General features: G+C 36.4%; 1 long non-coding RNA gene across 3 annotated transcripts in view; it reads left to right on the top strand.

Moving 5' to 3' along the window:
- The window catches only part of LOC122178957, a 63,117-nt gene that overhangs the window by 3,499 nt on the left and 32,963 nt on the right, over nt 1-26,655 (top strand). The window contains exon 4 of one of the 3 annotated variants that reach the window (XR_006178501.1): nt 14,668-16,052. The exons of the other annotated variants lie outside the window; for them this stretch is intronic. This is a non-coding gene — a long non-coding RNA (uncharacterized LOC122178957). Of the gene's footprint in view, nt 1-14,667; nt 16,053-26,655 lie in introns of those variants that run through there. 3 annotated transcript variants of the gene reach the window in all.

Genomic DNA, 26,655 nt, shown 5'->3' with positions numbered 1-26,655 from the left:
AATAAAATAAAATAAAATAAAATAAAATAAAATAAAATAAAATAAAAGCAACACCACAACTCCTTGCATGCTCTTTGGGAAATATCTATGAAGTAGTACTTTCACAACAGTTTTATTTCAAATCACAGCATCACCATAGCACCAGACAAATAGGTCCATAACAATTTTTGAAATCCTTTCTTTGATATTATACCTCTCTCAACTGATAAATTAGTTTTTCAAAAAACAGAAAAATAAAAAACAGAATTCGATAAAATAAGAGCTTTATTCTGCTTCATGCAAACTAAATCTCAAAGGCCAGTTTCACAATTTTTCTTGTAACATAATTTTCAATTGTACAAATCTACAGAATCAGTTACTACACAGAACATGAAATAATGCAGTTACAGAAATTATACATAAATATTAAAACAAAAAAAAAAAAAAAAAATGGAGCAGCTATAGTAAAAGAAATGAAGAATAATTCCAGTCTATGCAAAGGGGCACCCCAGTCAAAAAAAGACTCCTGTACAATTAGCAAATGTGCAGTTAGAAAAGTGGCGTGGTTAGGATGATATTTTACAGGTTTATAGTTAGGAAGATTAACATGGTGGAAATAGACAACCAAAAATGAAATGCTCACCTGTGTCTTAGGCTCACAGTAGAAAACTCTAAAAGGAGGGATCTTCAGAAAGAGATCCTCCCCAGTAGCAGCCAACCCTGAAATGGGGTTTAGGAGAGATGGAGCCAGGCTCCACCCTTTTCAGTAACACAGCTGAATTGCTTTCACCTGTGTTCCCACAGCTGACTCAGTCCTTGCCTCAGGTGATCAATCAGTGGTTCAGGCCATGACTCAATACTTCCCATACAGCTCCTAACCAAAAAGCATTCCAGAAGTCTTGTTAATTCGTGTGTACAATGTTTGATTTGAAGCAAAACACAGAGGTTCCTTGAGGTATTCTGAACTCATGAGGACTCTGCTAATTCCAAATCCTACCTACTATGGATTGCTCAAACACATTCTGGTCTGACAGGAAAAATAAAAGCAAAATTAAGAAACTAAGTAGGGAAAATACAGATAAGATTGCTTCTGACAGATGTTTCATATCCTCCTACACTTGATAAGACTCACAATAAATGAAAATGCAGACAGTAGCTCATAATCTGTACGTGCACTACTCCAGATAGAAGACAGACATTTCTGTCTATCTCAGACGTTTACAGACATATGATTCAGGAAAGAACTGAGTTACATATTTCTTCTCTTGTTCTGGATGCAATGAACCATACAGAATTCCTGAATTAAACATTTTTCAATCAAAAATCTTAAAAATCCCTGTACATTAATACCTTGAAAGTAATCTTTACAAACATAGACCTAAAAATATCATAAAAAGGTAGAGAGTAATGATTTGGGGTTACCAACTAAAGCCGTTACGTGACTGCTTTCCAGAGGCAGAGTTACGATCTGGATTTTAGTGCTCCCAAAATTAGAAAAGGCAGGAAACCATAAACAGTGAATCTTTAAAAACATCCATGTATAGCTACACTTCCCTTTGGGATTCAATTACAGGTCCAAGCATCACACTGAAAACAAATTTATAATACATAACTTATAAATAATAAGAAGAGAATTATTGCATTTTACCCCAGATGTTAGTCAGTCTGAATTATGAAATTATTATAACGAAAATTGTGAGATCATGTTAACCTCATTGAAATAGTATTTTATTTTTTCTGCTATTTTAAACTCAAAGATATGTCAAATTGTTCATTCAAAATCTTACCCATCATCCCTCTGAAACAAGCTTACTGTAGTATAAAGAATGTATTACAAGAATATTAGTACGGAGAAATGAAAGCATCAGCACTATGATCAAGTGGATTCTACAGGATGTAGAATTGTCTTTGATAGTTCAGAGCATCTTAAAAAGGATTCAATGGAAAAGACACATTAGGTTAACAGAGTTATGGAAAATCAGAGGATAAAAGCAAACCCCTATATAAATACAGCAGATCCTTTTGCTATCATACGCTGAAAAGTATTTGCAGAGTCTGGAGCACGAAGTATATGTCACTGCACTCAAGCAATGAGAAGATAATGTGCAAGTCTAAGGTCTACCAGTCCTTGAACAATCTCAGTTTTAGGCATGCAGCCCTAAAACAGGATTCATTCTTGCACATTTGCTATGAAAGAAATAAAATCATCGAATGAAAACTACTTCAAAACTCAAAACAGATAAATAAGTAGACAAATATTCAATCTAAATCTGAACAGTGAACTGAGATATTTAAGGACAATTCTTGCCATGCACATAAGGTAATCAGCTGTAGCGGATTTTTTTTTAGGTTTTCTTTTTTTCTTTTTTCGGATTAACCTCTGATAACAGAAGAAAATAATTCATATATCCCGTGCAAATATCTGTTTCCCTTCATGGTCTTTTAGCATATTCACCATAGAGCAGAGGTCAGCACCGCCCCTTTTGCTCCTCTCACTGTGTCACAGTGTCTCAGCTGTGTGTCACCTCCCCTCAGCCTTCTCTGCTCCCGGTTGAGCAAACCCAGGGGGCTCAGCTGCTTCTCATATAACTCATACAACAGTCATAGTCCTTTGGACACTCCCTATAGTTTTTTATCCTTCCCACATAGCATCCAAAGAACATATGGTGAGAGGTGATGTGACCCAGCAAAGAGTGGGAAAACCCCTCTTACCTCCCAGCTGGCAGAGTTGGCCCAATGCACCCCAGGGTACTGCTAGCCCTTTGGTCTGCCAGGGCATACTGACTTAAATGCAACTCAGCTTCATCCAGAACATCCACATTCCATTCCATGTATGTAGATTAAGATTCACCCCATTCCAGGTGCAGAATCCAGCATTTGCCCTTGCTAAACTTCATATGGCTGGTCATTGCCCAGCCCTCTAATTTGTCAAGATCTCTCCATAAGATTTCTCTTCTCTAGACAGTCAATAGGACATGCAACATCATTGCTCCAGTTTACTTTTTACAGAACGTAACATTGCCATTAATTACAGTAATCTGTGTAATGCCTTACTCAGTCTCTGTATATGTCACAGAAAACAATATATAAAATAACAACCAGATAGACTAAATCAAATACCGCTGATCCTGGTTAAGTGGTTACCATCTCTCTTTTTGGTATATGTATTTAAAGTTCTGTTATTTTTCCAGAGTATTCTCCATCTTGCTTCATGTTCCAACAGAAGGAACAGGCATTGTTTAGTCTGGAGAAGAAGAGGCTGAGGGGAAACCTCATTACTCTCTATAGTTACCTGAAAGGAGGTAACAGCAAGTGATTTTGGTCTCTTTTCTAGGTGAAAAGTTGCACTAGCGGGGGTTTAGATTGTATGTTCGGAAGAACTTATGCACAGAGAGGGCAGTTAGACATTTCAAGGCTTGCTAAGGCAGGTGGTGAGGCTGCCATTCCTGGAAGTGTTTTAAAGATGTGCTGCTGTGGCAATAAGGGAAGTAGTTTCGTGACTGGATATAAGAGGTCAGGTTAATGGCTGGACTTGATGATCTCAAATGTCTTTTCCTAGATGATTCGATGATTCTGTCAGTATGAAATTAAAGCCAAACCCTGACGGATCTTTTGTGCAAAGTGCAATGCGAATATATGCAAACACTTCAGATTTTAGTGAGCGAAGTAAATGGAGTTTATTCAATGCTATCATTAAAAAATAATTATCGTCAATTAATTTTCTGAATAGAACTGCTCCTTAGAATACTGAGAGAATTTCAAAGCACTTTTTCTGTCTTTTGATTAATCAAAAAAGATATATTACTGAGATAAAAATGCATCTTTGAGAAATTTGTACATGGCTTCTGGCTTAAATGGAAAAATGTATTTTTTTATATGATACCAATTGAAACAGCAGATTTAAGTTTATACATTAATATAGTTAGTATATTTTTACCTGCAAATCCCTAACGTGTCTCAAGATTAAATAAAATACACTGTTTTGCAATTTTATACATGCTGCTGAATATAATATGCTCCTCTCTGCACCTTTTTAAACAGGAATATAGCCAGAGGAACTAATTGTCCTCTAGGTCTTTCAAATAGGGCTGTTTGTGTGCATGACTTACTTTGAAGGGAAATTTTTTTTCTGCACATTCATGTTGATTGGTTAGATAGTGAAATGGTAGAAAAAAAAATGAGTTGAGGAGCACAACATTGTGATGCGTAAATGGAATTTATTTCACTGGGGAAATGGGTAGCAGCAGTTACTCACATGTCTGTCTTGTAAGATAGATTGCATTATTTGTACACTGCAAACAATATTTATCTCACTACTATATTTAAAAGCCTAGTTTAATTGTTCTTTTTTAAGTCTTCTTGTTTCATTTCAGCTGCATACACCTAGTAGATACATATAAAATGCAATTAATTGCATTGCCAGTCAGGCTCCTACAACCAGAAATATCAAATCTAAACTACTTATGAACCATGAGTTCTTTTGTAATAATACATAAACATCCTATAATCCACTCTAGCAACTGATAGAAAGTGTTTCACATTAAGCTGAAATGTAAAACTGTTACTAAATTGGGCCTTAGAAATCTATTAAGACATGCTTTGAATGATGTAGCAAAATTAGTTTATTTTATATTTTCCAATCCTTTTTATGTTTCTGTTCAAAAACAATATCATAACAATATCATGTTTATTACTTGTTTCCAAACAGGACCAATTTTATACATTTCCTATTAAGTTAGCTACTAGAATCTGTGCTTTATCTGTGCTAATTTCATACTACTTTTACTTCCTCCATTCTCTGAGAATTGCACGCAAGTAAAATCTGCATTTCTGAGCAGTACAGTCAAGAAATGAGGAATAATCCACATTCACAAGCACAAACAAGCTATAAGAACCATTCTGATTGCCAAAAACCATTATCTCTTTTTTGAATCATTTTCACTGGAGATTACCAAAACATTCCACAAGGTATCTACATCACATCAGTTCAAATGAGACTCATTTACCAATGAGAGATTAGGTTGAATAGTTATTAGGTCTAGCTATACATAAAACAAAATTATCAGACATTTAATTTTGAGTATTTCCTTATCAAAGTCTGCTTTCCACCCTCTGTATATATCAAATCATCAGACTTCACTCATAAAAGTCCTTCAAGGCTCAACCTCTCAGAGCAGCTGGAGAGCCACTCAAAAAAAAAACCAGCCAAACAAACCAAGAGCACTGGTTAGATTCCATAAGCAGCCACTATAGACAATATTATTCTTACATCTCTTTTCCATCAGTTGTACAAGTAGACTCATCTCCTTTCTTTCTTAAGTGTAAACAAACAAAAAAAAAAACAACAAAAAACCTGCAAATCACAGCAGGCAATTCAGTAAAATTGAACAGTAAAAAGAAAGGTGACAACGTTGTGATGAAAAAGCACTCAGAACAATTTGTACCATCTGCAGTCTTCCCTCAGATCTCTTGAACTGAGAATGTAGATTCCTACCCATCACATGCTTTAAGTATTCTCCAAAATATCTCCAAACATAACCTTTCTGTGAACAACCCAGATGACTCCTCAACTCACAGACAATAGTCTAGCCAAGCAATGTTGAATATCAGAGAAACAAAATCAGCAATTATAGATGATCTTCGTCCTCTGCATAAGATCTGCCATGAACTGCCTCCCATCAACAGAGGAAATACAACATAATTCAGACAACTGTTCAGCCTTCCTTCTCAGGCAATAAAAATGTTAAAATTTGTCCTTGTGGATGAAGTTATACCAGAATTGTGTTCCATACATTTGTATATAACTTTGATAATTGAACAGAAGAAAGAAGACAACAGATTTCCAAAAGCTTTCTGTAAAATTTCTTCATTATAAACATGAAGGTGGTGCTTCATTTTAAAATCATCCCCTGTATCAAAATTCTTCTTGAAGTATTAAGAATAGGAAATATTTGTGCAAGTTAAACAGGACATTTAGATGCCTTTCTAGAAAATGGAAGAAAAGGATAGAGAAAGGGAGAAAAATGAAACAGAGACATTTTCCCCACAGACAAAGTAAGAACAAAAGGTGGTATCTGCCAAATGTCAGCTTCGGGTCCATTAATCTATTTGTATTTCATTTTCTAAATGAGCAATCCCTTAAAATCACTCTGGAATATTTTGGGATCAGTATCTCTCATTTGCCCTCACTGGAGCTGTTGATAACATTACACTAATTTAAAATTCGATGAATACAAAAGTCATTCTTTTTTTTTAAGAAAATAAATCATTATGTATAATAGCAATTAAAAAGAGAATCTTTCATCTCCCACACAGTGGGGGGAGCAAAATTGTCTTTTACTTTTTACCAAAACATTACAACCTAGATTTAAGAGAAAAGTAAAAAAAAAAAAAAAAAAAAAAAAAAAAAAAAAAAAATTTTGTGTTTTGAAAAAATAAAAACCCCCCAAAAAAAAAAAAAAAAAAAAAAAAGGCAGAAAAGCTCACAAGTGGTCATTTATTTTGAGAGAGAGAGAGAGAGGTGATTCAGTGAAGGTGTATAAACTGCTATGGTATTTTGCAGCACATAAAATCAAATAACTGCTTCAGAAACAGTTACAATGTTTGATACTACCTTAAAAAATAATTATACTTTAGTTTAAATTATTGATTGTGATGGATAAACAGAGTAGCAATTCACTGTAACTTGGCTAAAAAGTACTGACTCCTAAGAATCTGTACTCATTAACATCTTCATGATTTCCAGTCCAGATACTTTTTAAAAGTATAATTTACCACATGTAAAGGGAAAAATATAAGTTTCTTCACAAGATAAATTACACTTGTGCAACAATTAAACTAGATAAAATATATAGGTATATTCTCAACGTTAACAAAGAAATCCAATTTCAACATATTTCTCACATCATTTAACATATTATGACCTAAGCAGAAATTCTGGGGGCAATTTCAGAAAAATCATAGAGAGAAAGAACATTCATTAACTAAAATCCTCTAACTGAGAAGCAGTACTGCAATAAATGTCCACATTTAGAAGTACTGTTCCGCAATGAATGAAGCAACTGATCATATTTGTGGCCCTCCTTTGGACATGCTCCAACATCTCCATGTCGTTCTTATGCTGGGGGCCTCAGACCTGGGCACAGTACTCCAAATAGGACCTCACAAGGGCCGAGTAGAGAGGAACAATCACCTCCCTCTCTGCTGGACCCCTCTCTACTAGAATGCCATTGGACTTTTGAGTTCCAAGTGCACATTGCTGGCTTATAGCCAGCTTTTCATCTACTAGAGCACCCAAATCCTTCTCTACAGAACTGCTCTCAATGAGCTTTTCTCTCAGTCCATACACATATCTGAGATTGTCCCAAACCAATTGCACTTGGCCTCCTTGAACCTCATTAAGTTGAAGTGGGCCCCATATCTGACATGTGATTCCAACTCCTATTGGGAAATTCTTCTGCATCAACACAGTTAGCACAGGATAACTAGACAAACAGCCACAATGGAGCTTGAGGGTTAAAGCAAACTCCCAGCTTTTTAAATTAAAGTAGTATGGTACCTACACTGAACAGGAAGAATTAGACAAGAATGGTGCAATCTGAGATGTAGCATTTGCTGTCTGCTTTGGACACTGAGCTAGAAATAAATACTCTAGAAGTACATTCCTTGTAAGACATATGGAGATGAAAGAAGGCATCTTGATACATTCTGAATTGGAAGTTAAACTTTCCTTTTGACTCAAATGGAAACAAATTATTTTAATTCCATTTTCCTCAATGCAACAGTATATCAAGCCATTTTTCAAATCTATTTCTTGACTTCATACTCCTGTGAAGAAATATAAGAAATAAGAAATAGAAGAAATAAAAGTTCTATTTCTTACAGGAAGTTAAGTTTTCTAACTGGTTCTACAGGTGGAACTTGCAGACCCATAGAAAAGAGGGATAGCCTGCTAAGTTAACAACTACACCGAAGCATCTCAGGGACCAGACTGGGACAAAAATTTATAAGCACGCTAGGTACTCAAAAGACTTAAAAACTATCTTCTTGACTAGCAAGGCCATTTATGTCTTTTAATATCGGGTTCCCTTAGCAGTCACTTGAGTGAATTGACGGAGATATTACTACAAACCTACGTTGAAGCACTTTCCTTGGCCATCCAGGGATCTGCTCAGAGTCCAAGTAGGGTGAGCAAAACCCTTGAGTGCTTTCAAGTTTGTTGCTATTATTCCCCATTAGATTTGCACTGCAAAGCACGTCAAACAATATGCTGCTGAGCTGATAGAACATATCAAACTGCCTCAGGCAGAGAATTCAGTGGAGCTGATGATACTATAAGAATGCACTTAAATGTTGTAAGGATGCTCGCTTCAGACCAATGGAACCTTAAAGCTGCAATTTAAAAGATTTGTTTGCTTGCTGTGCTATCAACATGAGGTGTTAGGGAGTAAGAACAGTTCTGTTTTAACTTTTAGTTAGCTCAAGATTTCCCCTTGTGTTCTGCTCTACAAAGCCAATAGATCTTGGAAACATAAAGAAAATACAGGAAACGATTAAAGAAGAAGGAAAGCTGATGAAAGATGTCAAGGAGGCTATTAAAACTGTATATGCAGAAATATATACAGGAACGGAACCATCACAATGGCGAGCTTTCCAGTTCCATTCCTGGCTAACATCAAGAAAGTGCAGATATTGAGAAAGGGCAGAAATCCAGCAGCTAAGAGAGCATGTTGTAAATAAATGTTATACTGCTGTGGCTATTCACAGTGAATGAATCACTATAATACTCTCGAATATTCCTTCCTTATATAGTCCCTCAGAATTCTAGATTATTTAAATGTACAGAAATGTGAGATCACTTGGCTTAAGATAATAACAACTACCTGACATTAGATAAAATGTTTTAGAAACAACCTGTACTCAAGTTCAAACTCAAACCTTTTTCAGTAGATTTTTGTATTAGTTACTGTATATGCGGGAAAAACATGGAGCTTCTCTTCAAGAAAACTTGTGCTTCTGTTAAATGAGTGTGGTTCATACAGAAAGCTGTCACCACAGCTTCTACCTGACATCATTCACTATCATCTAGTATTTTTGAAGTAAAAAAATAAAAATAAAAAATCACAGAATATGTTAATTTACACGAGCTGCACTGAAAGTAATATATTGTATTTATTTCTATGGAAACAACAACAAACAAATAATACAGCAACATTACCTGATATAGCTGAGAATTTGCTCTGTTTTTTTTTTTTTTTTTTTTTTTTTCCCCCCCAAACAGTCACCACTATGAGCTATACATTTTCTTCAATGATGAAAAAGAGCCTGCACACCACACTCGTAAACACGTGCACCAGCATAAGTGAAGTACTGTTGTCATTGCCACTGCTGTAACACACCACCCATCACCTAACTATGCTCACGTTCACTGTTTGGTCTGTTCAGCAAGTGTCAATGAATGTCAAAGAGTACAATTTTTTCTGCATGGAGGAATTCAATTTCACACTTTTGCTTCATCTATATTTCTGTATCAGACACCATTTTGTCCCTCTGATGCCATCTGTCACACAGCAACAAAATTGAACAGAGAACCAGGGGAAGGATTCAACCTCTACTACCAGACCACTGCCTCTGATGTTGTGAGCCAATATAATAAAATAGGAGGCATTACTTTTGGAACAGCTCTTGCATTTGCTCTTAGATTTTCTGTAATAGAAAGCTTGCCTTTAAAATGTCATCCTCACACACATCAGGAAGAAACACCACTCTTCTCTATTCTCTGGTAACAAACACCACTCAGTATATCATGATCTTTGAATACTTACCAGCTTGTGGTTTGAATAAAGAGATCTCACTATAAATACACATTTTCTGGTGCACTTTTAAAGAATTTTATGTTTTTTATATTTCACTTCTAAGAGTGGTCCCACTGAATTAAGATATAATTTAAATGGGTTCTTTTTATATCAACATAAGATCTTACCAACATCAGTTCTTAAGAATGTGGAAAATTTATCTGATTATCTGATTATAAAGGTGCATCTTCATTAAGTAATTAGAAGCACTTGATAGGAAGTTTAGACAAAATTATTCTCTAATTTGGCATGATGTTATTAATTAAGTTTAAGAGAGCAGAAAGTTATCAAATGAAAACTTGAAAGTAACACAAATTTAAGCTCTGCTTAATCTAAACCTTGAAAGAATGTCCCATAGCTCAAAGTGAGAATTTGAGGATCAGACATTTGTGAATATTTTTAAATTTGTGAGATAGCCAGCAATTCCACAAAGTAAAGACACAACCCTATTTGAAAGTACAGATCCAATGTAGTACACAATAAATCTGAAATGTTTTAAGTCATTTGGTACTTAACCACAATAATTGTGTCTATTGCCTTCTATAATAGTGGAATCTCATATTACAGAAGTAGTGTTGTATCTCTTAAGCAAACAGAGTCTTGAAACAGACATAAGTAGAACATATGCCGCATAAATGTCCATGTATGATTATCTCAACATACACAGTAATATCAGTTGCTGAAGTAATTGTCATCTTATGTAACTGCTATAGTATCTTTTCGTCATTTTATTATTTTTGCACTTCAATTACTGTTTTTCTTGTCACTACCATTTTTCTCTGCAGTTTTTCTGTTCAACATTTACTTTTTTAGATATTACTTAGCAGCAAGCAAGACATGCACCCATGGTTTAAAAAAAAAATTATAGTCGCACCATAATAATTAATCAGTACTTCTGTAATAAAAACTGTTCTTCAGAGACATAATTCTAACACTGCTACTTTTTTTTTTCCTGGGGTGAAGTTTGGCACCTAAGACCATAGCCTACAGCAATTTTATTTTATTTTTTTAAATCAATTTTCAAACAAATTGATTCTGCCATTTTGAGTGCTGCAAGTGTAAATCAAAACTGAGATATAACAGTTTAAAGCTAAACATTTGTGGCCACGACATTGCTGCAGGGCCATGAGCTTCATGGGCATTCATTTGCAACAAACTTACAGTTAAATCTAAATTTCAGATAACTGAAATTCTAAATATAAATTCACATGCACTAGAGAGGGCTTTGTGATCCATACAGTTGACATACCCCTTTGAAGGCTAAGTCCAGTAACACATGTTTCCACTGATGCACATTGCATTATATGAATTACTGCCACGACCCATATCTTACTTGCCTTGCCATGAAGGAGCAATTTCCAGAGGAAACTAAGCATAAAACACCCTACCACTTTGTTCCAATCTCACAGCAGTGGACAACCATGGCCAACTTGCTCTTGAGTACCCATCCGCATGCTACCTGGCCAGAAATTATAGAAAAATTTGAGGAAGGGATCTTAAAAGCTCATCAAGTCAAACTCCTCTGCAATGAACACAGATATGTACAGTTAGATTAGGCTGCCTAGAGCTCTACCCAGCCTGACCTGACAAGTCTCCAGGGAAGCATTCACCACATCTCCGGGCAACCTATTCCAGTGTCTCTCCACCCTATTTTTAATATCCCATCTAAATCTCCCCTCTTTGAGTTTGAAACCATTTCCCCTTGTTTTGTCACAACAGTCTCTGCCAAAAAGTCTATTTCTTTCTTACAATCTCCTTTAGATACTGAAAGGCATCTATCAGATCTCCCCAGAGCCTTCTTCAGTCTGAAAGCCCCACCTCTCTCATCTTGTCCTCACAGGGAGCTGTTTCACCACTGGATCATTTTCATGGCTCTTTCCAGATGCATTCCAGCAGGTACATTTACTCCCCAGACTGTGAACTCCACATCTGGGCGTAGTTCTCCAAATAAAGCCTCACCTTAAGGGTGAATAGGCAAAATCACCTCCTTTGACCTGCTGGCCACATTTCTTTTGATGCAGCCCAGGATACCAATGGCTTTCCAGACTGCAAAGACACATTGCTGGATCGCATTCAGCTTGCCATTCACCCATACTCTAATGTAATACCCAAACTCTTTTTTGGCAGGGCTGTACTCTATCCTTTTGTCATCCATATTGTATTGATTGCAGGGATAGCTGCAACATCTTCCGGATCCATCGCTCAAGCCTGCATAGGACTCCCTGTGTGGTATCCCATCCCTCAGGTGCACTGACTGCAGCACATAGCGTGGTGTCATACACAAACTGGAAGAGGGTTTACTTAATACCAATATCACAAGGACTTATGGATGTTCAGGTTTCTCAGGTGGTCATGAAAGTGATATTGCTAATAGCAGGACAGATGCTGTTTCACCAGTCCCCACCTTCCTAGTTCTCTGCTTAACGGATGTGTAAAAAACAACTGCCAATGAAGACTGAGGAAAAAAAATGCTGAGTACCTCAGCCTGCTCCTCACCTATTGTTACCAGCCTGCCTGCATGCTCACTGGGTGGGTATGCATTTTTGAGCTTTCCTTTTTTGGTTGATGTACATGTAACGATCTTTCTGTTCTTCTTTGTACTCCTCAACAATTTCAGTTCCTGTTGGGCTTTGGCCTTCCTTATCTATACTCTGCACAGCCTAGTAACATTCCTATACTCACTCCAGGGCATCTGTCCCCACTTCATTGCCTGTGCATTTTCTTCTTGCTCTCCAGTTTGCTCAGCAGGTCCCAGGTCAGCCATGCCTGTCTCTTGCCTTCCTTTCCTGATTTCCTACACATAAGGATGGACAACTCTTGTGCTCTGAAGAAAGCTTCCTTAAAGACCTGTTCTGCTACCTTGTCCTTGAGAACAGTTTCCCAGAGGGCTTTGTTGACCAAGTCTCGTAAGAGCAGGAACTTGGCTTTCCTAAAATTTAGTATCCTGACTTTACTCTTTGTCTGTCCCTTTACTTTGGGAGTGTGAACTCCAGCATTGAGTGGTAACTATAGCCCAGACAGACTCCAATCCTGACGTCACAAATCAGTTCATTTGCTTTGGTGAGCAACAGGTCCAACACTGCATACACACTCATGGGGCTCTCTGTCTCCCAGTCAAGAAGTTTTCCTTGATGCATTCCAGGAGTCTCCTGGATTGCCTACAGCTTATCATGCTACTTTCTCAGCAAATGTCAGAGTGACTGAAGGAACCAAGCAGGTCAAGAAATTGAGATCATAGCTGGAGGAAGAAGGCTCCATTTGAACAGCTGGCCTGTAGTAGACAATAAGTATAATGCTCCCTTTATTGCCTCAGTCACTCACTTGTAAGCTTTTTAACTTGCTCTGGCCTTGCTGGGCTCTATACTCTATACACAAGTGCTCAACCTTCATATGCTTCACTTGCAGACTCTGAATGCACGAGTATTTAGGAGGACTCCTACCTTATTTGAATGAGTTTAAAAAACTGAAATCACTAATTAGCCTAGTTTCTTTCTGTAAACAGCCTTAAACAGATGTAAATGCCAAATAAAAGCCTGCTACAAATAGAATTTTGTCATTTTCTAAACTGATTTACAGTAACATTTCATAAGCGCTAGGAACTTGAGCTCTTGTACTACTGTAATAGTACAATACTACTACTATCCTTGTCTATCCTATCTATTTCCTCATTTCATATACTTATTCATATACTATATTCATATACTATATTCATATCACTATACTATCCTATCTAATTCCTCAATTGCCAATGACAGGAAGGCAAACACTGTTTCTTATCTTTATTTCAACTGGGAAAATCCTTGTCTTCAAAACAGAGTTGATCGGCGTTATTAATTTCTGGTATTAAAGGCAGATTTGTCAGAAGTCTTTCAAGAGGTCATGTTTCCTTTGAGAAATTTGCAGAGAATGGTTTGCCAATAACTGCACAGAATCAGAGGAATTTATGCATCCGGCTAATCTTCAGCTCCTTAGGACAATATAACCTTCTTTTGCAACACTGTTTAAGTAGTAAAAGTTGCCTCCATGTTACTTCAGAGATGTAATTATGGTGTCGTATCATCAGGCACTGACTACACCAGTCCAGCTGAAAACACAATGTGTATCAAGTAGCGTCATTGAAAAACGCTTCCTTTTCAGGTTACGTTCTATCTTGAGACTGAGACAAGAAGTGTTCTATAATGGCTCATTCTACAGCAATTTTTTATCAGTCCCATTTCTTCTCAACAGTTGCATATAGTACTTCTCATTTCCAAACTGCCTTGTACTTAACTATCTTTCATCTTCACTTTGTATTTGATTCTGAATTTCTGTTTCCCACAGCCTCTTCCTACATTCATAATTTTTTGCTTGAAAATACTTGGTGTCAATCAGTTTGGAGAAGTTTTACTTCCTCCCTCTTCTCATATGTTTTGAGTCTTAGCTTCATTTCCTACCTTTAAATTTACCTGAAAATACATCTCATTTGGTTAAAAAGAGACTGGTGGACTTAATCCAGAAGGAAAAGCACATCTCCTGTCATCATAACTCAAAAAACACAATGATACTGGATGATAAGGGAGCTGAATTATTACCACTCTTGGCATCTGTCAGTTTGGAGTATTGTAAAGTTACTGTGCTGCGATGAAAACTATGACCAAGAGAGATAAAAAAAAACAAAACAAAACACACAAACTTTTGGAGTACTAAAGATTCTGATCTTTATTCTGGCTTTTAGTGATTTTCTTAGCTTCTAGATCTCTCCAAGTAGCATTACCTTAGCAGTATTTTCTTCCTGCTTTTCTATTCACTTCTGTCTCCTGCTTTTCAGCCAGCTCTTTATGTTTTCCTCTTATAGAGCAGAGCTGAAGCATTTCTGAAAAAAAATATCATGAAATCAGCAGTTCTGCTACTATGGAAGAATGACAATAACCAATGAAAAGTCAACATTGGGAAGATCTGTGTGTGATGGTCCTGAATGAGAAGCTGAGATGCACATGTATGCATTTGTGCTCACAGAAATTGACTATTTCAACTTTTGAGTCTTCACTTTCATTTCATTTGTCCAAGTTTCTCTAGTTAACCATCCTTCATCTGAAGCTTTCTGTGTACATTTATTTAGATTTTATTACCATTGTAAGTACTGATTGGGAAAATATTTAACTTCAGTATGCCCAGAAAGCCAAAGGAAGTTTTACATCTCATTGAGAACATTTTCTGTATGTTGGATCTTTTTCACTTTATTTCTCCTAATGAACAACTTCTCTAAAGAAACATATTTCTAACAGAAACTCTTGAAAAGCTTTAGAACTATTCTGCTAGCAGTAATTCCTTCTGTAATAAGATAAGAATGGAAATGTTATTCTGTGACAAGAATATATTTTAAAGGAATTCTTGTGACTCCCAGCTATCATGTTAATGGTCATCAGAAGAACAACTTCACAGAGGAGAAGAGATGAAATAAAGACTTTCTATCACAAATGTAACTGGGAAAACAATGGCCATATTCTTCTTGAGAGAGTGCTCCAGTAAATCTTTTATCTTTGTGAATGCAGATGACCTATGCAATGCCTTTTTTTTTTTTTTTTTTTTTTTCATATACTGGCCTTTCTAATGTCTTACATACTAGTGTTACTTTTTCCTTACATGGATAAGTATAATGATGACAACCTTAAAGATGGGGCATGAGTGGTAAAAGCACCACTAACTTCAGATGAAAACCATCTGCTTTGAAGGAAGACATCAAATACAGGTCTACCACATCTAATCACAACTACAGCCATTAGACATTCATATTTGACACACTTAAACTCAGTTTAAATGTCTGGAGCTATGTTGTCATGAGGTAAAAAAAAAAACTGTCAAATGGTAAAGAATAAATGTCTTCTACAAAAGATCTATTGCTGCATGGAAAGCATTGGCTAGGAAAAATACACGGCTATTGAAGTATAAATTTTGTATATATAACTATATACATATACTATACGTATAATAATACAAATAACAATATAAACATCATTATGGACACATAAGATAATCTGATAGATCTTTTTGCATTGTTTCCCAAAGAGCTGCACAAAAAGATACACTTTCAAAATATTGTCTTCTAAATGTATTTGTATCTGCATTTAGGACTACAGCAAAATCTTCAACCTGTCAAAACGCTATTTGCAAATGTATCTTAAATAACACCAGAACCACTTTAAAATAATTAAACCCCAGAAGTTACTCAGGATTTGTACTATCAGCAGGTTGTTTACTTTTGAAACAGTTAGTTATTCTGTTATTTTCAGTAAATATTGGTTTTGAATATGTAGTGTTTCATCACAGCTCTACAAAATAACAGAATCTATTTGTTCTTTAACATGTTATAATCACCTGGAAGCTATTCAGCTGTGTATATCATTTGTACAGTATTTTCTTATACTGTAATAAATACATAAATATTTTCCCCTCAAAAACATGCGTCTTAATCTATCCCTTCTTCAAAGTAGTGGCTAGCCTCAAGTACCTATAGTGGGGTGCTCAGCATAAGCCTGCCTACATGGAAAGGGCCTTTTTTCAATTTACACTACATACCAAACTTGCCCTCTGTACTTCTTCACGATACTCTCCTAAACTGCAAGCATATGAGTGACACATCTGGAAACTCATTTCATGCCGTGTGTCCTATACTGACTGTAATCACAAATTATCACATAATACCACACATTATGGTTCAGCACTAGTTTCTGACTAGATTAAAATTAATTGAAGCTCAGTTAGAGAAATAACTGATGATTCCAGATTCTAAGAGAGCTCCAGCTAGGATATTAGGGGTATGGATATCTTTTGCCATGGACATAAATTTCCGTGAAGTGCAGGGTAATCCCAGAATTATTCAGCTTATCATTCATAATATTAAGAATTAGTTTCAGCTGAAGGGAAAATAAAATTCTTCCCACATTTAAATCATCACATTATGTTCTACAGTTAGTTTGATCTGCAGTAAGTACAGCTTGGTGTCATTAAAGGAATCTGATGTTAGCATTTTGAAGTTATCCATCTGCAACTATTGATAGACAGATTGACTGAAATGGGTACTGGTGTAGGGTTTCATGAACGGCAGGTCACAAGGATTTGTCTCTACCATAATAGAATTTGCCTTTCATCCTGATACATCTGTGTTAATAGAAGAATATCAAAAGTCACAGCAATTACACAGTAATCATTCATCAGGCTGTTTTATTTCAAAATACTGAGCTATAGCATTGTCCTCTACAAGAGGGGACATACATTTCTAACAGGGATTTAGTCCTAAAAGCTAGTCATCACATTTACAAACATAACCCATATCACAGAATCACAGAATGTCAAGGATTGGAAGGGACCTCAAAAGATCATCTAGTTCAATCCCTCTGCCAGAGCAGAAACACCAAGATTAGGTCACACGGGAATGCATCCAGGTGAATGTCTCCAGAGGAGACCCTGCATCATCTCTGGGCAGCCTGCTCCAGTGTTCTGTTACCCTTACCATAAGGAAGTTTTTTTCTTGTATTTATGTGGCATCTCCTATGTTCCAGTTTGCACCCATTGCCTCTTGTCCTATCACTGGATATCACTGAGAAGAGCCTGGCTCCATCCTCCTTACATTCACCCTTTACATATTTACAAACATTAATGATGTCACCTCTCAGTCTCTTCTTCTGAGACTAAAGAGACCCAGCTCCTTTAGCCCTTCCTCATAAGGGAGATGCTCCATTCCCTTAATCATCTGTGTGGCTCTATGCTAGGCTTGCTTAAGCAGTTCCCTGCCCTTGAACAGACGGGTCAAGAACGGGACAATGTCCCACATGCGATCTCACCAGGGTAGAGTAGAGGGGAAGGCAAACCTCTCTCAACCTACTAACCACACCCCCTCTAATACACCCTAGGATGCCATTGGCCTTCTTGGCTGCAAGGGCACAGTGCTGGCTCATGGTCACCTTGCTGGTGGTCACCAGGACCTCCAGGTCCCTTTTCCCTACACTGCTCTTAAACAGGTCAGCCCCCAGCCTATACTGGTACAACAGGGTTGTTGTTGCTCAGATGCAAGGCTTCACATTTGCCCTTGTTATGGTTCATTAAATTTCTCCCTACCTAGCTCTCCAGCCTGTGTAGGTCCCACTGGATGGCAGCACAGTCTTCTGGAGAGTCAGCCATTTCTCCCAGTGACCTCTATTACTACTGTATTTTATGCAGGAGGTGTAGAATCACTGAAATTTTACCAATCATGGAGAGGCCTAGAAACTTAATAAATTCTACAACATAAGAACACATCAATTGAAAAAAAATGAAGACAATTAGAAAACTAAAATCTTATGGGTTCTCTCTCCTTTGCAAGAAAAAAAAAAAAAAAAAAAAAAAAAAAAAAAAAAAAAAAAAAAAGATGGCTTTCTTTCAGAAACTCTACTATTTCAGAAAACTGGCTTGTTTGTGAAACTCTTTAAATAGTCATTCAGGTATAAGATCATTAATTACTTTGAAGATAACCAAGACAGATATACATTGGAAAGCAACAAACGCAGTTCATTCATGTTGGCAGACTGCTTGCTTCCATTTCTGTTGAAATAGGAAAAAAAATAGCTCCTAAATATAGTACAACATTAATAAAGTTAAATTAACAGAATTACTGGAAATTTCTCCAGTCATGTCAGGGTCTAAATAAAAGAATTTGACAGACCAGAAGACTATATCAAGAAAAGAAAAAATACGTTTAGCCCTGCTAGAGTAGGCAAATAATTTCAGCTATGACCTTCATCTAAACTAAGACATGGCAGACTCAATTTTGTTTTTAGTGCTCTTAAAACCAGAAGAGAATTACTTTGAATTCCACACTATGGCATTTAGGTTCAGTAGGGTGTCAGGGACATATGAGAGCAGAATGTAATTTAATTTTGTTCAAATAACTGTGCTTAAAGGAATATTTTTCCAGATTCATGTTAAGATTTCAAGACACATAAATATCACGTATTTCAGGAAAACATCCAGTCTGAGACAGATATAAGAGTAACCATCACTCTTAAAACAGATATTGAATAAGATGGTTTCTTGACACACCACACATTATTTTTCAGCCCTACAAAGTAAGTTCTATCATGCAAGATGCATGAAAGACACTGACAAGGCACAGGGTCATGCATCCAGTTGAAACCAAACAGCAAAAAGCATTTACTGGTGAAGCTAGACTAACCACAGCAGTGAACACTCCTTAAAGATTGGAGTAACTGCAATAAAATCAACTATACAAAGAAACACCTTAGAAAAGAAAAACAGGCTACAAATACAAAATTTTCAGTTCAAAATTATGTGGATAGTCCCATAGTGCTACAGTAAGTGGGAATCACAACTCTTTTCTTACCGACCCCAGTTTGATGCCTTAATGCATATACAATTTTTAAGAACCATTTTGAGGACAGGGGAAAAATTCATCCCAGTAGAAGTAGAGGTGATAAAGTGTTAAGATATTATCAAATGCCCATCAGATTTTGCTACAAAGTGCTTGCACTGGATATAGCCCCAGTCAGGAAACAAAACAAATGTCAAACTGCAGTCAGAAGCTAATGGGGAAGGTTTTCAATCTGCTGTCTTTTCCCAACTCTCCAGAGACAGAAAAGGCTGCTGAATCCAGCAAATGGGAAGGGGGGAAGGGGAACAGGCCTGGGGAAAAGAGAGAGAAAGTGCAGGTGGTTTACATGATCCCATCCAGTAATAAGCAGAGCAACTGCCTAATTGAATAACCTTCTGCTGGCAGAAAGACATTGTTCAGAAGCAGGGGATCCCACCCTCTCACCCTTGCAGCAGGTGGCATGCAGTCAAATGGACAAATACAAACATCAGGGTTAGGGGTGGGACAGACACCAGCTGTAACTACCTTCCATGCAGACACCAGGGAAGGGAGTTTTGACAATGTTTCTTGAGGGAACAGAAAATTAGAGGCATTTTAATAGACTAAATATTGAATTTGGATTTTAACGTTTAGGTTCCCATGAGCCACTCCAGAGTTTCCAATTACAGGAAATGTGACAAAGGATGTCAAAGATAGGTCTTTTCTTTCTAAAAAGGACTTGTATCTTTTAGCTGACTGTTAATTAAAGGAAAAGGAGCACACATTTTTAGGGACATGATAGCATTCATGGAAAATGAATAGATGGTTGGGGGTTGGAAACTCTGAAAGCAAAGGGTCATTTATATTGCTATATATGCTTCCTTTGAGATCTTTGTAGGTTGCTAAAATTATCTGAATAGAAATTTCTCAATAGTTCAGTACAGATAATACCATTTCTCCTCTCACTTTTTATTTTTCCTATCTATTAAAGATGCCCAGAGCAGGACAGAAATGCTTTTCTTCCAGGAGTTAGCCCAACAAAACACAATCTGTTAGCTATATTATTATTAATATTAGTAACTGAAATGTCCCACTAAAAGCCAAATCTGTAACATAAATAAAGATATTAATTCACCAAAACATTTGAACAAGTTAATGCATTCTTAAATGAATGAAATTCAGGCATATGCTTAAAGGTTTGGCTGAATGATAGGACAGTTCAAATGCTCTGAGAAATCAGAGAACACCTGGCAGAATACTCTCATGCCTGAAAAATATGATAGATTTTCTAACTGATACTCAGTAAATTCATAACACAAACCCTATCAGAAATAAATAATTAACTTATTTTAATTAGAAATAGCATGCATAGTTGTGTAACTGATATCATAATAAAGGGTAAGGAGAGACTCATTTCAAAGGAGCAATGGAGGCAATAAGCAAGTATCCTTGAATTATTAACTTACCTGCTTGCTTCCTAAGCTCCAAGGCCAAAACACTCAATCACTAGATCCCAGCTCTTCTATCATAGGTTGATAATTTTGCATGAATTTGAAAGCAAATAGCTCTAATAAGAAATAACCTGGGGTGAATTTTAAGCATTCAGATGAGAAATAACTTCAGAGTGAATACCAGATCAAATGCTGAGAGTCACGAAGAGCTTATTCCAAAATAAATACTTCAAATGTAAAATAACATAATTTATAAAGCTCCTCTGGGAAGTAATCCATAATAATTTACACCTGAAGGCCAAATGCCATCTTTACTGCTCAGAATTACACCCAGAAAACAAACATGTGGTGTAGGTGAAAAGTGAGGATACTGCCTTTTGCCAGGATGCAAACATGCTCATAAAGTTATTTATCAAGAAGGTATTTGTTCAGAACACAATAAAAGAACAAGCAGCTTACCCTTTCCAAAGGCTGGTGAAGTCTCCAAATAGGACAACCTACAAACAGAGGCTTTGTTCCCTCAGCTGCTAACCCTTAAATGAGAATGAGAAGGGCTAAACCCTACATCCACTCCTGGTTGCCCAGGTGCACTGCTTGCAAATGTACACCCTGGGTGAGCCACACCTTCTCACCTAGAACTTAATCACTCAGTTCAAGCCAAGACCTAGCAATCCCTATACAAAAGTTCACTAGCAGCATGCTCCCCAGGACTAGTCAGTCTGCAAAGGACAGGATCAACAAATAAACAGGCTAGTACTGTGCTACTTAAATGCCTACTCTATAAACAAAAAAAGGAGCATGTGCCAAGAAATTAAAGATGTAGTTTCAAGGACAGTCACTGGAGTTTCATGATGACACTCTAGAATTACTGAATTAAAGTAATGTAAAAGAGCTAAACTGATGATCTTGCTATACAATTCTCTAGCTTTTCTACTCTTTTAGGTCTCTATGTGAGGAAAGTAGATTTTTTTTTTTTAATTATTTTTAAGTAAATTTTTTAAAACAACATTTCCTGTAAGGGAATTTATGGCAAGGTTCTTGATCTAGAGTCCCTGGCACAATACAAAGAGTTTAAAGTACTTGAATTAGAAAGCAAAGAGCAGCAGAGGCTTAGAAAGCAAGGAAGATCTCCCTCCCCACAAGAACTGAGACCCTAAGGGCTGTAAAAAAGAACTAATCCATCCTGTAAAAGCAATCAGGAACCCAGGAGTTCATAATACTTTCTCTTTGAGAGCAAACTTCTTGATTGTTTTAGCACAGGCTAATCCATACTGGTGCCCTCACTGACTTGTTCTTGATCTCAAAGCAAAATTTAGGTACAAAGGAAAAAGTGTTAATAGTAGTCATCATGCTGATCTGACAACATCATTCCTCTTCCTAACATAGCAACCATATAATCCTAATTCCTTCAGCCTCTTATTACCAAAGTATGCTTGGAAAATCCATATTTTCTCATAGCTGCCTTTTATCAGTGCAGAATCCTTGAGAATAAGTTAGAGGCTTAAGAATTTTTTGGATTACGCTCACAACTAAATGCTCAAACAAACAAATAAAAAAAGAAAACAGAAAGAAACCACACAAGAAAACATACACTTTTTACAGCAGGGGTTTCTTTGAAAACAATCTAACTCAGAAATACTATCAGTGTGTTTCAGTACAACTAATGGAATATCAATTCTCCCTTCCACTCCGTATTCCATCCCTAATACAACAAATCCTACAGCAAGACCTTTACCTTTCAAGTAATAAAATCAATTTTTGGTTCAAATTCTCAAATCAGAATTATGAGGATGTTCCAAAAAAAAACAGCTCAATTTGTTTGAATCAGTTAAAATAAATGTGTTATTTTATAACTTAGACCTCATTGACACTGCAGCATGCAAGGTTTTTATGAATAGTTTAGAGGAACAGATAATTTCTCACTAATCAATGAGTTAGTTATACTTGGGGAACATCTGCTTGGGACAAGGAAAATGATTAATCTTGTGGCTGTATTGGGACAGACAAACATCATTCATTTTTCCTTTTAGATAACAAAGATGTATTAATTCATTAATTACTCAGACTAGACCCTGGCTAGCACAGTGACAGTTCTTCAGCAATTTAACCCATTACTCTTTTAAAAGAAATGCCAAGGAATATTTTTTGACCATAAGTTCTCAAAACTGAATTTTACATCTCACAGTAGAGCTAGAAATCTCAGCAAGGCTGCAGCATTCTGCAATGCAGATCATGGACAGTATGATCATTCAGAGGAGAAATGAATTCTGAAGAATACAAGATAATCATTCTTCAATGTAAGTAAGCAATGTGTCAAAATAAAATCATCAGGTATACTAGAATATTTATACTCATACTTCCCCACATTAATTTATTCTTAGGGTTTATTACGTGCAAGAATTATCCCCATTTATAACATTATATGGGTAGCAGTACACTGTACTTGCTCTGTCTGTAACTGGGGAGACATCAATACAGTAAATCTACAAGCCAGGCGATGATATTATTACAATATTTTTCCTGTGCCATTCCATAGGAATAGGAGGAAGTGTTCACAAAAACTGTGTACTGTATATCTTGCTTTCCTGAGTCTTTTCCTACTTACTGTCCAGATTCTTGCAACAGTCTGCAATATGATCATGTACCATTAAAGAAAATACCCTTTTCATACTCCAGAGAGTAGTGCTCAGTAGTACTATCTACATATGTTTATTTGCATATGTTTATATTTTAAACTCTTAAAGTTCTTTAAATAATATAGAATTTCACTGTGAATGCACACTATATATTTATTACGTATAACACACACTAAAATAATTTATTGAATCTTAGGACATATTTAGTAAGGAATATGTGGTAGTGTTTTCAAGAGTCCAATGTTCCTCTTCAATGTTAGATTCTGTAACATATTATGTTACAGAAAGGTATGAAAGAAAGCCCCTGTCTAAAATACTGTGCTTTGAAATTTTGAAGCTCTTTATTAGAAAAAAAAAAAAAAAATCACTGACAAGATAAGATTCTATATGAAAACATTCAGATTGATGTGGTAAGCAATAATCTACTAAAAAATCAGAATTTACGATCCAGCCATTTAACATATTTGACTACAGTGATACAAACTGTCCTGAGAGAATAGCAGAGTTAAAATTCCTGAACTGTCTGGTTAGTTAATAAGCAACAGTTCAGGTTGAGAATACATGACTGTTCAATATAACTAAGTTATGAATAATCCTGCTTATTGCAGAAAAAGCAGCTTCCTTTGAGTTTCAGAGCAGAGATGTAAATGGAGCAGAGGGAGCTGCATTTTTAATACTCCATGTTCAAGTATATGTAAGCATCCAACAGAGGTCGATACATATCCCACAGCATTATGCAAATGCATTCATTATTAAGACTTTATATTACTTCTTGAACACTTAATACTAATTATAATGTTAACCACAATAAACTACTGCCATATCTTATAAATGCTTTCAAAAACTTTTAAAAATAATCTTTCTCTTATTACATAATATCTGAATTAAGGACCAACACCAGAAAGATATCAAAGTGGCTCTTGAAAATAAAGAGTAAGCATTAATGACATTATTTCAAAGAAATCTGTTTGATTAACCCAACAACAATAACAACAAAAAGGCCACCTATGGAGTTATATAAAAGTTTAAGATTAAAAAAAAAAAAGTCAAAAAGATTCTTATGAGAATTTGTCTCTTGTTTTTTTTTTGCCTGACTACCTGAGGTTTAAAACTGCTGATACCCACCACTGTAGACAATCACTATTGCAATGAATCATATATAATCATATAATAATGAGACTACTTTCAGTTAGTCTCGTTACACTTAAAATTGCATTAGCATAATGGACTTTTGCAGGAATTACTGGTATATGAAGTCATAGAAAATGAAAGAAGTTTACTTGAAGAACTGAAAAAGAATACAGGTTTTGAAAACACTTGGAAATCTTCTGAAAAGTCTGAAGGTCTTGGATAAAAATTAAAAAAAAATGCACAAAAAATTACCAGTTCTGGGAAAGGGAAACACATAATCACAGAATGTCAGGGATTGGAAGGGACCTCAAAAGATCATCTAGTCCAGTGCCCCTGCCAGAGGAGGAATACCAAGTTTAGATCACTTAGGAACACATCCAGCTGGGTTGTGAATTCTCCAGAGAGGGAGAACTCACAATCTTCCTGAGCAGCCTGCTTTAGTATTCTGTTACCCTAACCATAAAAAGTTTTTTCGTTTATTTATGTGGAACCTCCTGTGATCCAACTTGCATCCACTGCCCCTTGTCTTAACACTGGATGTCACTGAGAAGAGTCTGGCTCTATCTTCATGACACTCATGCTTTACATATTTATGAACATTAGTGATGTCACCCCTCAGTCTCTCCCAAACTAAAGGGACCCAGCTCTCTCAGCCTTCCCTCATAAAGGAGAAGTTCCACTCCTTTAATCATTTTTGGGAAGCACTTAAATATCTTAGTACCCAACTGATAAAGACAATCTACCACTATGGCAATATCTTGAAACAAACAGCTTCGATGGATTCTTTGATGCGAGGAAACAAAACAATCAAGTACTGTGACAAGAAATACTTCCAGAGACAGAACTATGAAAGTGAAATCATTTGCAAATAGAAATTACTACTGTATTTTTCAAACAACGTTGGGCTTATTCTACCCTGTACAAATAACACTGTGTTCCTTTGTAATCTAGGGCACAAGGCAGACATCTAACACTGGTAACAAGGCAAAACAAATAATTGCCTCTCCAAAGCAGGCAGGCAGGCAGGCAGGCAGGAAGACAGGAAGGAAGGTTAATCTGATGGAGTAGGCTTTGGGTCCCTGATGTTCCACGGGCCCAGAGAATCCTAACTAGAATGACTATCTGACTGCTCTACCATCCTTCTCTCTCAGTAGGGATGAGTACAGTTTGAGAGAGCCTTATGAATACAGTCTGAGAGAGCTGGGTTGTTCAGCATGGAGAAGAGAAGGTTCCAGGGAGACCTGATGGCAACCTCTCAATATCTAAAAAGGGAACATTAGAAGGAAGGGGACAGACTCTTTAGCAGGGTCGGTTGTGATAGGACAAGGGGAAATGGTTTCAAACTGAAAGAGGAAAGAATTTAGATTGGATAGAAGAAAATGTTTTTTACAATCAGGGTGGTGAGGAACAGGTTGCCTAGACAGGTGGTGAATGTCCCATCCATGGAGACATTCAAGGTCAGGTTGGACAGGGCTCTGAGCAATTCAATCTAGCTTTAAATGTCCCTGTTCATTGCAGAGGGGTTGGACTAAATGACATTTAATGGTCTATTTTAACTCAAAATGATTATATGATTCTATGAATTAAATACAAGTGTGAATCCCAGCCTTTGTGAAAATATCACAAAGGCAAGCTCCCTTCTAGCCATACAGGGACTGAAGAATCACTTTAAATTGTGACCTAGCACTCCTCTGCATTCACCATGATCTCTTTTTTCCTTTTTCCTGCTACTATCTTTGTAAAATGGTAATAAGAGTACTCCAAGACAGGGGTGTACTGTGTTCATCACTTTTTACACAAAATTCACCTGATTTTATACCAGTGAGATGTTACTGAATTTTCAGCAACAGTTGTGAAACCCATTTCTTCACAGTTCTGACACTGGAGAGAACTCACAAATTCTTCCTTTCCCCACATTTTGGTTTATATTGCTGAAAGTGAACAAAGAAAAAAAGTAACAGAGCCAGTATATCAGAAAAAAGCTTCCTAAAATCTGACTCTGATAATGTATCATGGCAAATTGGATTTGTCTCTGGAAAAGTTAAATTGGGATAATCTGTATCGGGATAATCCTTCTAGTTTGTGATAATTTTCCTAGGATGTCAAGGCTCACTCAAGAAGTTTTGCACATAAGAAAGTGTACATTCAGTACTAGCCTTTTCTTTCCCACTGAGTCACATAATAGTTTTTGTTATGAATGCAGAGTGAAAGATAACTATTCCTGCACTCAATATGCTCTGCTGCTGACACTGATTTCAGAAGAGATGGTGAAGAACATAACT

Source organism: Lagopus leucura, unplaced genomic scaffold (genome assembly GCF_019238085.1).
Source record: "Lagopus leucura isolate 7727_CA_CO unplaced genomic scaffold, USGS_WTPT01 Super-Scaffold_100002, whole genome shotgun sequence".
Classification (NCBI taxonomy): Eukaryota; Metazoa; Chordata; class Aves; order Galliformes; family Phasianidae; genus Lagopus; species Lagopus leucura.
The sequence above is the reverse complement of the archived record's forward strand: the minus strand, read 5'-3'. Positions and strand labels throughout refer to the sequence as shown.